The sequence below is a fragment of the Canis aureus genome, chromosome 22, assembly GCF_053574225.1.
Source record: "Canis aureus isolate CA01 chromosome 22, VMU_Caureus_v.1.0, whole genome shotgun sequence".
Lineage (NCBI taxonomy): Eukaryota > Metazoa > Chordata > Mammalia > Carnivora > Canidae > Canis > Canis aureus.
The window spans coordinates 52,096,331-52,110,160 of NC_135632.1; the positions used below are offsets into that span (position 1 = coordinate 52,096,331).

Genomic DNA, 13,830 nt, shown 5'->3' on the forward strand with positions numbered 1-13,830 from the left:
GCCAGGGTCCTGAGACCTTGCATACCAGGCCAGTGCAAGAGCCTGTAGTCTGGATATACCAAAGGCAATTCTCTCACAGGGCCAGTGGACACTGAACTATGCTCAGTGCAGCTCAGGTCTTTCCTGCCTGCCTGGCCTCCTCCTATTCCGACAGAGAGGCTCATTTGGGGGCAGTTCTGACTTTGGGGCAGTTCTGACCTTAGAGCAGTTCTGGTGCCAAGCTCACACCAGAACCACTTTTGCTTCCTCCACAGGTATCCTGGTAGCTGAGGACTTGGCTGGGACCTTGGCATCTCTCAGCTTCTCTAACACTAAATACGGGTTTAGGTTTGCCTATCACTTCCAACTTGAAAGTCACTTTTAAGCCAATCATGTCTGAACAAGTAGATTTCAACAGAAAAAGCTTGGGCTCCTTGTGCACGCATTTATTCCCCTAAATAGATAGTTAATGTTTCAATTTTTAAAATGAGAAAAACAGCCAAGGAGAGCTGCCAAAATTCATGAGTAATCTGGTTCTAAGACTAGTAGGAAAATCCCATACTGCACAGCAAAGACACTCAAATTAATTATTTTGGCATTAAACATTATTTTTAAGTTCCAGAGAGTCCAGCTGAAGGCAGAATTCTTTTTTGTCACCTGTCATATATAAATGTGAGGAAGGTTCCTATTTCTTGGCGGAGACTTGAAAGTTCCTATTTTTTTCTGGGTGTGATGTTTAATGTTGGTAACTGAAATGCAGGGTAGATTTGGGTGCTGTCTGGGGGTCCAGATGCTTTCTGAACATATATATATATATAATGAGTAAAGGCTTGGGAAACACTGTGCCAGCTTTCTTTATTTGTTCCTGAGTATAATTTGGTTCATTCAGTGGGACGTGTGAATGTGGATGCTTTTTCTTCACCATATGGCTTTAGCAGCTTAAATGGCATTTTCTACTCCAAGCTGGTATGTGAATCAGGTGTGAATGTGTATGTGGATGTTAGCATCAGCTGTGTTCAGGTGAGAAGCTCTGGTAGATGTGTTGATGCCTGACCTGCATCCCTTTGACTTGTGTCCAAATTCACCCATGGCAGCGATGGTCAATTGCACGTGTATTGATAGCGCCCCACCTCACACACCTGCATGGGTTTGCGTTCCTGCCTGAGGCCTTCTGCAGCATTATGGCAGCTTGCCCAGACACTTGCAGAAAATCCTGGAAGTGCCAAAGATTTAATACCCTCCAGGGGCAACCCTTAACCTTTGAGGGGCAAGAGTCATTGGATAAATATTCCAGGTTCCTGTCTCCCAGTAAGAAAATTCTGAGGCTTTCATGGAGAGTCTCCAGCAGGATGAAGCCTCATCATCCCCTACATAAATCATTAACTCCTTTGTTGGCTTTCAAACTTCCTTCTCCCTCATTTTTCTCTCTTATCAAGCCTTCTGGCATCACCTCCCAAGTAAACTATCTGCAACTAAACTGTTCTCCCAAGGTCTGCTTTTGGGGGGAACCTGAAGCTTTCAAGAGAAAGCTTGATCTGGAGCTGAGAAGAAGAATGAGAAGCCTTGTTCACCTATTGTGTTAGGGCCAATTGCAAAGCTCAAGGCTCAAATCTCCAGTGCAATGTATAAACTGATTGATTTATTATTGAAAATGAGGAAAGCTGATTATATTCTACTTATCTCTACCAAGAGGCAAGAGGAAAGAAGTCAGAGCTGTTCTTTCTTGGGGGTTAAAGGATAAATAGGGGAGTCTCTATAAATGACAGTCAAGCTGGGCCAACTGGCAAATGTGAGAAATCATGTGGTTTAGAAAAAGCTAGCTTAATATCCTTCTTCTAATGTGTTTTCTCTCTCACATGATATCTTATCTCACATGAAAAATGCCGGAGGATGCCCATTTGTTACTAAAAAGTAGAATTTTGTGAGTTTAACATGATGGTAGTTATCAGAGATTCATTCCCAAACCTGTCAATGTGTGATTGCTGGCTCCAAGGTATTGGATGTATTTAATCATCAGTTCTCTGAGCATCTTCTACCCACCAGGAACTTGCTATATCATCTCTTGAAGCTTTTGGGTATGGAATGTGGGAGTTGAGAGGTGGTAAGTAAACTCACCATCATATGGCCTTTTTGATGATATTCCTTTTATCATGAAATGGACCAAGAGAAGTAAGGACTATGTCCTTTAGGCCAAAGGAAACAACAGGAATCAAGTTCAGGTAAGGAACAAATAGTTAAATTGGCAAATAAAAAGGGAAAGCAGAAACTGAGATTTAAGAAAAGTTGTGATCCTTAAAGTCATAATAATTTATAAGGTTCAAATAGTTGACTGTTATGTCTGGATTTGCCAAAAAAAAAAAAAAAAAAACGCCCATGTGCATGTGTGTATAAGGGTGGCACTGGTTTACAGTTGAGCATGGGGAGGTAGTGAGGGAGCTGCCTTCTAGCAAAATAAAAAAGTTGTGAACTGCAACAAAAATCATGCCCCCTAGATTTTTTTAGAATGATTCTTTTATCTTTTTAAAGATAAATGTGATTTAATTGATATAATTTCACAAGTATTTTACTAATACATATTTAATGCATTACTAGTAATGATATACCAATGTCTTAACTGATTAAAAATTATCAAAGCACATGTTCTCTTTAAACTTTTCTTTTGATATGAAATATAGATGCAGAATACACACCATTCATAAATGTATAGCTTAAATAATCTCAGAAAGAGCACATAACTGTGTAACCAGTACCCAAGTCAAGAAACAGAACATCAGCCCTTTATGTGCCTTCTCCCCATCACTTCCTTGCTTCCCAAAAGTGGGTCACTATACTGATATTGGCAGCATAAATTAGTTTTTATTTAAATGAAATCATATGGCATGTGTTCTGCAATCTTACCCTGTGTACTTACTTTTATTTAACTTCCTTTGCTCAACATTTAGTATTTATTGGTTTAGAAATATGTTTACTGCCCCTATTAAGGCCCACTGATTCTTGCCAAGTGTTGTCTGATTTCTTCCTTCCATAACCTAGAATCATAAAGTTGAAGGGAAGATAGATCTGGGGTCTTTTCCTTTGGGTCAGTAGCAATATCATAGGGATCACTGGTGAGGGTCTTGGTTTCCTGTTTGTAAAGGCAGAAGGGAGCAAAGCTTTGTGCAGGTTTAGAGAAGGGTTTCTTTGCTGACTTCTTTTTGGTTGTTCTAATGACAGAACCCCCAGGTTGTCAGGGAGCATTTATCCAGTTTTTCCTCTAAACTCTGCTGTGTGGGACCCTGGAGACATGTGATCATCAAGACACATAACTATAGCACTGTTGGGGACCTTTTTGTCAAAATCCTTAACTGCAATGCTAATAGTAATAAAATAAATAATTAATATAGCCACCATATATTGAGCACATGTGAGATGCTGTGTTAGCACTTTCCACAGCTTTCCTTATTCAGCCCTTACAAGAGTTTTGTGAGCAAACAGTCCTTTATCCCATACTGTATTCATTAGAATAAATAGACCTCTTTAACAAGCAGCACCACTTTCAGGGGCATAGTACAAGGATTCACTGGGTACACACATCACAACTGAGTGCAATCAGCAGGAAGGCCTGTGATGTTGCTGTCTCATAACCTTGTTGTCTTTCCTGCATGCTGTTGTGGTAGATTGTAGAAATGAACATAAGTCTTCATAACTTGTCTCACCAGCAGGTGGAAACTATTTTCCCACCCCTTGAACCTAGGTTTACCTTGGGACTTGATTTGGCCAGCACCTGGTGTAGAAGGTGTGTTGCTGGGATTCTGAGTTGTGCCTTAGGAGTTCCTGCTATCACTCTTCAAACTCTTCCACTTCAATGTGAATAGACACAGGCTCACCTGCCGGATAATCAGGTAAGTGGCCCAGTCATCTGTTACCTCCAGCTGATAGCAAAACAACCACCAGTCAGGTAAGAGAGACCATTCTAGGCTGTTGGGACCTGGGCTGAGCTGCCAGCTGGCTCCTAAAGCATGGGCAAGCCTATCCAAGATCTGAGGCTGGCCCATATCAGCAGAACTACCCAGGGGACCTAGAGATACATGAGCAAAAATGAAGGGCTGTTGATTTTTTATTCAGTAAAAGCTAACTGTTACAGTTGTTATGGGTGGGGAAGAGTTAATGTAGAGATCTTGAAAGGGAGTTTATGGCCAGGACTGGAAGCAGCATATATAATCCCAGCATATAGAAGTCCCACGTTCCCAACAGAACTACATGGGGGCAGGGTGGGAAATACAGCTTTATCATGAGTGTCCAAGATAAAGGGAACTGGTTTGTGAATTATAGCTTCCTCACAGCTACATCCATTTTACAGATGAGTACAGTGAGGATTAGATAAGTCAAATAACTTGTGTAGGACCACACAGCAAGAAAGTGTCAGACAGGATTTGAGCCATTTCTGTGACCTTGAAACCTAAGCCCTTTGTGTGGTACATATGCCTCCCATCCTAGCCTTCTCCCCTTCTCTCAGCTCCCCATCACTGGGTACAAAAAGATGCAAATCCCTGTGTTACTAACTTCTAGTGAATGAGGTTAGGAGATGTTATACAGACATTTAATAAAGCCTCAGGACTCAACTGACTGTTTCTCTACGATGTAATCAGATGAATTAATGATGATCATATTTATGTTATCCATTGCACCTCATAAAGGTTTTTTACCGGCATTGTCTTCATTGATAATAACAGTAGTCTTGTAAGGTTTTTATTGTTTCCTCACCAAGCTAATGAGAAAACCAAAGCTCAGAAAAACCCCAGCTAGTAAGGTGGGGAAGTGACTTTCAAACTCATGCTTTTCAGGTATAAGTTCTACGCCTCTTTCTATTAAACACAATTGAAAGGTAAACACTTGATCAAATGACAAAAGAGAAGTGGGAAACTGTCCCAGGTGATTTATGTAGAAGACACACAACGGATTATATATCTGTCTTCAAGGATCTCTATGAGCAGGGAGACTATATTCTATAGTGAAATCATTAAAAAAAATTTTATTGGAGTACAATTTGCCAACATATAGCATAACACCCAGTGCTCATCCCATCAAGAGCCCCCCACAGTGGCCGTCACCCAGTCAATCCAACCGCTCCCCCACCTCCCTTCCCACTACCCCTTGTTCATTTCCCAGTTAGGAGTCTCTCATGTTCTGTCACCCTCACTGATATTTCCCACTCATTTACTCTCCTTTAACCTTTATTGCATTTGATATTTTTTATGTTCCCCAAATGAATGAGACCATACTATGTTTGTCCTTCTCCGATTGAGTTACTTCACTCAGCATAATACCCTCCAGGTCCATCCATGTTGAAGCAAATGGTGGGTATTTGTCATTTCTAATGGCTGAGGAATATTCCATTGTATACATAAACCATATCTTCTTTATCCATTCATCTTTCGATGGACACCAAGGCTCCTTCCACGGTTTGGCTATTGTGGACATTGCTGCTAGAAACATCCGGGTGCAGGTGTCCCGGCATTTCACTACATCTGTATCTTTGGGGTAAATCCCAAACAGTGCAATTGCTGGGTCGTAGGGAAGATCTATTTTTAACTCTGAGGAGCCTCCACACAGTTTTCCAGAGTGGCTGCACCAGTTCACATTCCCACCAACAGTGCAAGAGGGTTCCCCTTTCTCCACATCCTCTCCAACATTTGTGGTTTCCTGCTTTGTTGATTTCCCCCATTCTCAATGGTGTGAGGTGGTATCTCATTGTGGTTTTGATTTGTATTTCCCAGATGGCCAGTGAAGCAGAGCATTTTTCATGTGTTTGTTGGCCATGTCTATGTCTTCCTCTGTGAGATTTCTGTTCATGTCTTTTGCCCATTTCATGATAGGATTGTTTGTTTCTTTGCTGTTGAGTTTAATAAGTTCTTCATAGATCTTGGATACTAGTCCATTATCTGATAGGTCATTTGCAAATATCTTCTCCCATTCTACAGGTTGTCTTTTAGTTTTGTTGACTATTTTTTTTTTTTTTTGCTGCGCAGAAGCTTTTTATTTTGATTAAGTCCCAATATTTCATTTTGGCTTTTGTTCCCCATCCTTCATAGGTGAATCTTGCAAGAAGTTACTGTGGCCAAGTTCAAAAAGAGTGTTGCCTATGTTCTTCTTGTCTCCCATTTAGAGCTTTCATCCATTCAGAGTTTATCTTTGTGTCCTGTGTAAGAGAATGGTCTAGTTTCATTCTTCTGTGTGTGACTGTCCAATTTTCCCAGCACCATTTGTTGAAGAGACTGTGCTTTTTCCAGTGGAGAGTCTTGCATGCTTTGTCAAATATTAGTTGACCATAGAGTTGAGGGCCCATTTCTGGGTTCTCTATTCTGTTCCATTGATCTATGTGTCTGTTTTTGTGCCAGTACCACACTGTCTTGATGACCACAGCTTTGTAGTACAACCTGAAATCTGGCATTGTGATGCCCCCAGCTATGGTTTTCTTTTTTAAAATTCCTCTGGCTATTCGGGGTCTTTTCTGATTCCACACAAACCTTAAGATGATTTGTTTCAACTCTCTGAAGAAAGTCCATGGTATTTTGTTAGGGATTGCATTGAATTTGTAAATTGCCCTGGGTAACATTGACATTTCCACAATATTAATTCTTCCAATCCATGAGAATGGACTATTTTTCCATCTTCCTCAATTTCTTTCAGAAGTGTTCTACAGTTTTTAGGGTATAGATCCTTTACCTCTTTGACTCCATTTATTTCTTGGTATCCTATGCTTTTGGGTGCAATTGTAAATGAAATTGATTCCTTAATTTCACTTCCTTCAGTTTCATTGTTAGTGTACAGAAATGCCACTAATCTGGGCATTGATTTTGTATCCTTCTACACTGACAAATTGTGTATGAGGTCTAGCAATCTTGGGGTTGAGTCTTTTGAGTTTTCTATGTACAGTACCATGTCATCTGCGAAGAGGGAGAGTTTGACTTCTTCTTGGTCAATTTGAATGCCTTTAATTTCTTTTTGTTGTCTGATTGCTGAGGCAGGACTTCCAGTACTATGTTGAATAGCAGTGGTGAGAGTGGACATCCCTGTCTTGTTCCTGATCTTAGGGGAAAGGCTCCCAGTGCTTCCCCATTGAGAATGATATTTGCTGTGGGCTTCTTATAGATGGCTTTTAAGATGCTGAAGAGTGTTTCCTCTATCACTACACTCTGAAGAGTTTTGATCAGGAATGGATGCTGTATTTTGTCAAATGCTTTCTCTGCACCTCATGAGAGGATCATATGGTTCTTGTTTTTTCTCTTGTGGCTATGATCTATCACATTGATTGCTTTATGAGTGTTGAACCAGCCTTGCATCCCGGGGATAAATCCCACTTTGTCCTGGTGTTAATATTCTTAATGTACTGTTAGATGTTATTGGCTAGTATCTTGGTGAGAATTTTTGCATCCATGTTCATCAGGAATATTGGTCTGTAATTCTCCTTTTTGGTGGGGTCTTTGTTTGGTTTTGGAATTAAGGTGAGGCTGGCCTCATAGAATGAGTTTGGAAGTACTCCATCTCTTTCTATCTTTCCAAACAGCTCTAGTAGGATAGGTATGGTTTCTTCTTTCAACGTTTGATAGAATTCCCCTGGGAAGCCATCTGGCCCTGGACTTTTGTGTCTTGAGGTTTTTGATGACTGCTTCAATTTCCTCCCTGGTTATTGGCCTGTTCAGGTTTTCTATTTCTTCTTGTTCCAGTTTTGGTAGTTTGTGCTTTTTCAGAAATGTGTCCATTTCTTCTCGATTACCTAATTTGTTGGTGTGTAGCTGCTCATAATACGTTTTTAAAATCATTTGTATTTCCTTGGTATTGGTGATCTCTCCTTTTTCATTCATGATTTTATTAATTAGAGTCTTTTCTCTTCTGTTTTTAATAAGGCTGGGTAGTGGTTTATCTATCTTATTAATTCTTTCAAAAAACCAACTCTCGGTTTTGTTGATCTGTTCTACAGTTCTTCTGGTCTCTGTTTCATTGAGTTCTGCTCAAATCTTTATTAACTCTTCTTCTGCTGGGTGTAGTTTTTTTTTTTTTTATTTATGATAGTCACAGAGAGAGAGAGAGAGAGAGAAAGAGAGAGGCAGAGACACAGGCAGAGGGAAAAGCAGGCTCCATGCACCGGGAGCCTGATGTGGGACTCGATCCCGGGTCTCCAGGATCGCGCCCTGGGCCAAAGGCAGGCGCCAAACCGCTGCACCACCCAGGGATCCCTGTAGGTTTTATTTGCTGTTCTTTCTCCAGTTCCATCAGGTGCAAGGTTAGCTTGCGTATTTTTCCAGTTTTTGAGGGGATGCTTGTATTGCGATGTATTTCCCTCTTAGGACTACTTTTGCTGTATCCCAGCGATTTTGAATGGTTGTATCTTCATTCTCATTAGTTTCCATGAATCGTTTTAATTCTTCTCTAGTTTTCTGGTTGACCCTTTCATCTTTTAGCAGGATGGTCTTTAACCTCCACGTATTTGAGTTTCTTCCAAATTTCTTCTTGTGATTTAGTTCAAGTTTCAAAGCATTGTGGTCTGAAAATATGCAGGGGAACAATCCCAGTCTTTTGGTATTGGTTAAGACCTGATTTGCGACCTGATTTGTATCTATTCTGGAGAAAGTTCCATGTGCACTTAAGAAGAACGTGTATTTAGTTGGGTTTGGATGTAAAGTTCTGTAAATATCTGTGAAATCCTTCTGGTCCAGTGTATCGTTTAAAGCTCTTGTTTCTTTGGAGATGTTGTGCTTAGAATCTGTCATTTGCAGAAAGTGCCGTGTTGAAGTCCTCTACTATCAGTGTGTTATTATCTAAGTATCTCTTTACTTTGGTTATTAATTGATTGAGATGCTTGGCAGCTCCCACATTAAGCCATAAATATTCATGATTGTTAGGTCTCTTATTGTATAGACCCTTTAAGTATGATACAGTGTCCCTCTTCGTGTCTTACTACAGTCTTTGGGATAAGCTTTATTTATCTGATATGAGGATTACTACCCCCACCTTGCTTTTGAGGATCATTTGAATGGTAAATGGTCCTCCAACCTTTTATTTTCATGCTGTAGGTGTCCTTACATCTAAAATGAGTCTCTTGTAGACAGCAAATAGATGGGTCTTGCTTTTTTTAATCAGTCTGAAATTCTGCGTCTTTTGATGGCATCATTTAGTCCATTCATGTTTAGAGTTACTATTGAAAGATATGAATTCAGTGTCATCCTAATACCTATTCAGTCCCTGTTTTTGTGTATTGTTTCTTTGGGCTTCCTCTTTCTTTTACAAGGTCCCCCTTAATATTTCTTGCAGAGCTGGTTTTTTGGTGGCATATTCTTTCAGTTTCTGCCTATCTTGGAGGCTCTTTATCTCTCCTTCTATTCTGAATGAGAGCCTTTCTGGATAAAATATTCTTGGCTGCATATTTGTTCTTCTCATTTAAGACCCTGAATATATCCTGCCAGCCCTTTCTGGCCTGCCAGGTCTCTGTGTAGAGGTCTGCTGTTAATCTAATATTTCTCCCCATATAAGTTAGGGATGTCTTGTCTCTTGCTGCTTTAAGGATCTTCTCTTTATCTTTGGAATTTTCAAGTGTCACTATTAGATGTCAAGGTGTTGAATGGTTTTTATTGATTTTAGGCAGGGATCTCTTTATCTCCTAGATCTGAATGCCTATTTCCCTCCCCCAAGTTAGGGCAGTTCTCAGCTATGATTTGTTCAAATTCATATTCTGGCCCTCTGTCCCTTTTGGCGCCCTCTGAAACCCCAATTAAACGTAGATTTTTCCTTCTGAGGCTGTCATTTATTTCCCTTAACCTTTCCTCATGGTCTTTTAATTGTTTTTCTCTTTTTTCCTCAGCTTCCTTCCTTGTCATCAGCTTGTCTTCTATGTCACTCACTCTTTTTTCTACCTCATTAACCCTCGTTTTTGGTCCTCCAGTTTGGATTGCATCTCATTTAATTAATTTTTAACTTTTGCCTGATTAGATCTAAATTCTGCATTAATGAAGTCTCTTGAACCCTTTATGTTTTTTTCCAGAGCCACCAGTAGCTTTATAATTGTGCTTCTGAATTGGCTTTCTGACATCGAATTGTAATCCAAATCTGTAACTCTGTGGGAGAAAGTACTGTTTTTGATTTTTTCTTTTGTGGTGAGTTCTTTCTAGTCATTTTCCTCAGTGTGGAGCAGCTAAAAATGAGTTGTACTGGAAAAAGGAAGAAAAACAAACAAACAAACAAACAAACAAACAAAAACAAAAACAAAAACAGAAAACAAAGAGGGGTATCCTCTGGTTCTATATACTGTAAATCCCTCCACTTCCTCTGGAGCTTTCCAGTGCTGCTCAGTCAAGAACTTGCTTTCCCCTGTCCTTCCAGCTTGTCTTCTGGGGAAAGGGCCTGCTGTTGCATTCTCAGGTGTGTGCACCTGAGGGAGCTGCTCCGCCCGCCCTCCTGCCAGGTGCATGGCTCAGTGGGAGCTGTTTATCCTGTGAGGCCCCTGTTCCCTGGGGTCCCACTCCGTCCAAGGCACAAGGTGACACAAGGAGGAACAACAACACTGGCGGTGGCCAGCTCCCCAGCCCTGGAGTCAGCTTCCCCAGTAACTACCGCAGCTTCCAGTCTGAACTGTGGATGCTCCCGGAGCAGCAGGGGTGCTGATCTGCACAGCTCCGGCCCACCTGGCGGCAGGAGCATCCTCACTGTCACTGTCCTGTGTCCTCCTGGTCTCTGCCTGTCCACAGGATCTTGGGCTGTGTCTCCTGGCGCCCTGGGCTCAGGGACCTGCACCGCTGGAATTGCACTCCCCGGGCCATGCAGTCCCTCTGCCCAGACACACTTAGGCCCAGAAGCCTAAGCTTCTCTTGAGGCCCCACCTGGCGCGCGCTCCAGCCCTTTACCAAGCTTGGCCCACGGTGTGTGGCGAGCTCTTCCCTGGCGGCACACCCTCTGTTAGTGACCCCGGGAGCCTGGACGCTCCACTGCCCCTCTAGGATCCTGCTCGAATTCCCTATGAGTGCCTTTCCCCCGGGAAGAATCTGGTGCGGAGTTTTAAAAGTTCTGCTTCTCCGGGGCTGGGCTTTCCTGTCCTGGAGGCTTTTCTGCTTGGCCTTAGCCCAGCTCCTCGTGGGGGCCCTTCCCCCACTTGATTATTTATTTATTTTTAAAAAAAATTTTCCCCTCTTCCTACCTTGTTAAAAGTGCAAACTCTTCTCTCTGTAGTGTTCCAGCTGTTCTCCCTTTAAATCTCAGGCTGAATTCGTAGGTTTTCAGGATGATTTGTAAGTTATCTAGGTAAGTTGGGGACAGGTGATTTGGGACCCTACTCTTCTGCCATCTTGCCTGGCCTCCTAGTGAAATCATTTTTGTTGCTATTTTGAGGCCTATAAATGTTATACACATTTATAAAGGGAAATGCCGGGCAAATTAGCTTCAGAGAAGACTTCTTGATGAAAAGGGTTTTGAGATGTGTCTTAAAAGAGAAGTCAAATCAGATAGAGATACAGACACAATTGGCAGGGATTTCAGGGGGAAGCACAGCAGGTAAGAAAGATCTAGCAAGCTGGAGAGGTATAGAGGGCCTCACTTATGATTGTGACACATGCAGGTGAGCAGCAGTGGTGGGTTTTGGTCCAGGGATGGATTGTGGGGTGCTCCTATTCCATTATACAGATTCCTGACTCACTTGTGATTGGTGCAAAGGTCTCTGTTTCTCTATATATCTTCTCTGTCTCTCTTTCCTTCCACCTCAGACTCTGGTCCTCGACTAAACTGAAGGAAAGGGAGGACAGGAGAATGAAAACTCTCATTGTTTTTATGCTTTATTATCACAGTGAAAACCAGTGTAATAAAAAGCAACTCAATTCAACTACTAGACAGAGATAATATGGAAAATAAGCAAATAAGTCTTGTAAGTGTGATGAATTAATAATCGATGTGCTTAATAAAACTCCAGCTGCCTCTTGCATAAAACTTGAAATGTCCCATAAAATGAATGAATGGTTTTTACCATTGAAGCTTGGTTATTAAATTATATTCACAATATATTTCCATTTGTCAGTGGACATGTCTTAAAAGGAAAAGAAAGCAAACCCATCACAATAAATGTCTAAACTAAGAAAGAGGCATCAATTGAAGAAATTATGCAATAATCTGAAGAAATCTTACATATATATCCTTTGTATGCCTTATGCTCATCTGCATAAGTACCCCAGGAAAGAGTGATTGGTTTGATAAAAGTTTGAAAGAAATGAACTATCATGTTTCCCATAAACCATAATTTATTAATTTCATGCTGTCCCTGAAAGTTTAATCTTCAGAAAGTCCATTTACAATGGGAAATTTAATTATTTTATGACACCCTTCCCAGGAAATTTAGTTGAGGCTTACTTAATTGAATTGACAAGATTCTGAGAATCTTGCCCAGTCGTTCATTCTTGTGTACAGGGTTTTACCATGCTGTCAGCTTGCAGTAAGCTGAAATTAAATGACCCAGTTGGAAATCCACAAAGAGAGGACCGGGAGACTGGAGGGGAATGGTCAAAAATGAAGCAAACACTTCCAGAGCTGAGCAAGTCATGACTCCTTAGATCAAAATGGTCTATTGAACATTGTGTATGGGACATAAAATAGGGCACAGTGTAGAGGATCTTAGAAAACTAAGAATGGAGAGATGCCCTAAAGGCCCCTGGGGGTGGGGATGAGAAAGAGAGACAGAAAATCTAATTGACATCAGGAAATTTCTCATTGACAAGAAAACAATGGCGAAATATGCTTAAACAATCTCTAAGTGGAAAGAATATGAACCTAAAACTGTACAGCCAGATAACGTATTATTCTAGTAGAAGTACTAAATAAAGATTGTTTTAAGAAAGAAATTCAGAAAATTTACCACCTCTTTGAAGGAAATCTCCTTTACAAGAACTTAAAAAAAAAAGAATCTTTCTTTAAAATACTGAAAGATATACTCCAGAAGGACATTAAGCTCAACACTTAAAAATGGGACAGAAGAAGTGGTGACAAGAAACATAGTAACCTCTTTTTATTGATACAATTGAAGTTAATTTTGTTTATATTTATGTATATAGTTTTGTTTATATATTATATATTATATTTATATCTATATCTATATTTCTTACAGAAATAAGGGAAAACAAATAATAATTCTGTGATTAAATACAACCAGTGGGACCCCTGGGTGACTCAGTCCATGAGTCCCGGGATCCAGTTCCACATTGGGCTCCCTGTGGGGAGGCTGCTTCTCCCTCTGCTTGTGTCTCTGCTTGTGTCTCTGCCTCTCTCTCTCTGTGTCTCATGAATAAATAGATAAAAATCTTTTAAAAAAAATACAACCTACAAAGCACAGAAAGAAATTTTCTCAATCTGACAGAAGACCACTATGAAAAACCTACAGTTAACATGTTTGATGATCAAAGACTGGCCACAATACTTCTGACACTAAGTATGTTTTCTTTTCTCTACACTAATTCTCCAATTCTCTGGACACCAGCTGGATGTCCTACAAGTCAATTCAGTTTTGACACTGACTACTGACAGACCCCACAGCTTAAGGGTTCAGCCCCTCAAGTCTGCACAGACCCCACAGGTTAAGGGTTCAGCCCCTCAAGACTGCCCCCACTTCAGACACCAGTCACAAGTTAAGTTCTATAATTTCTAGAACAGCTCACAGAACTTGGAAGGCATTTTACTTACTATTATCGGTTTATTATCAATGATCCAGATGGAGCAGCTAGCTGAAGAGGTACATAAGGTGAGGTCCAGAAGAGTCTCAAGCACAGGAGCTGCTGTCCAGGGTGCTGGGGCCCCTACCCTCCTGACACATGGATGAGTTTATGACCTGGAAGCTCTCTAAAA

General features: G+C 40.9%; 1 long non-coding RNA gene across 1 annotated transcript in view; it reads left to right on the forward strand.

The window, feature by feature from the left end:
* The window catches only part of LOC144294405 (uncharacterized), a 40,716-nt gene extending 26,886 nt beyond the window's left edge, over positions 1-13,830 (forward strand). Inside the window, exons 2-3 of the long non-coding RNA XR_013361797.1 lie at positions 3,713-3,860; positions 13,697-13,830. This is a non-coding gene — a long non-coding RNA (uncharacterized LOC144294405). The remainder of the gene's footprint in view (positions 1-3,712; positions 3,861-13,696) is intronic.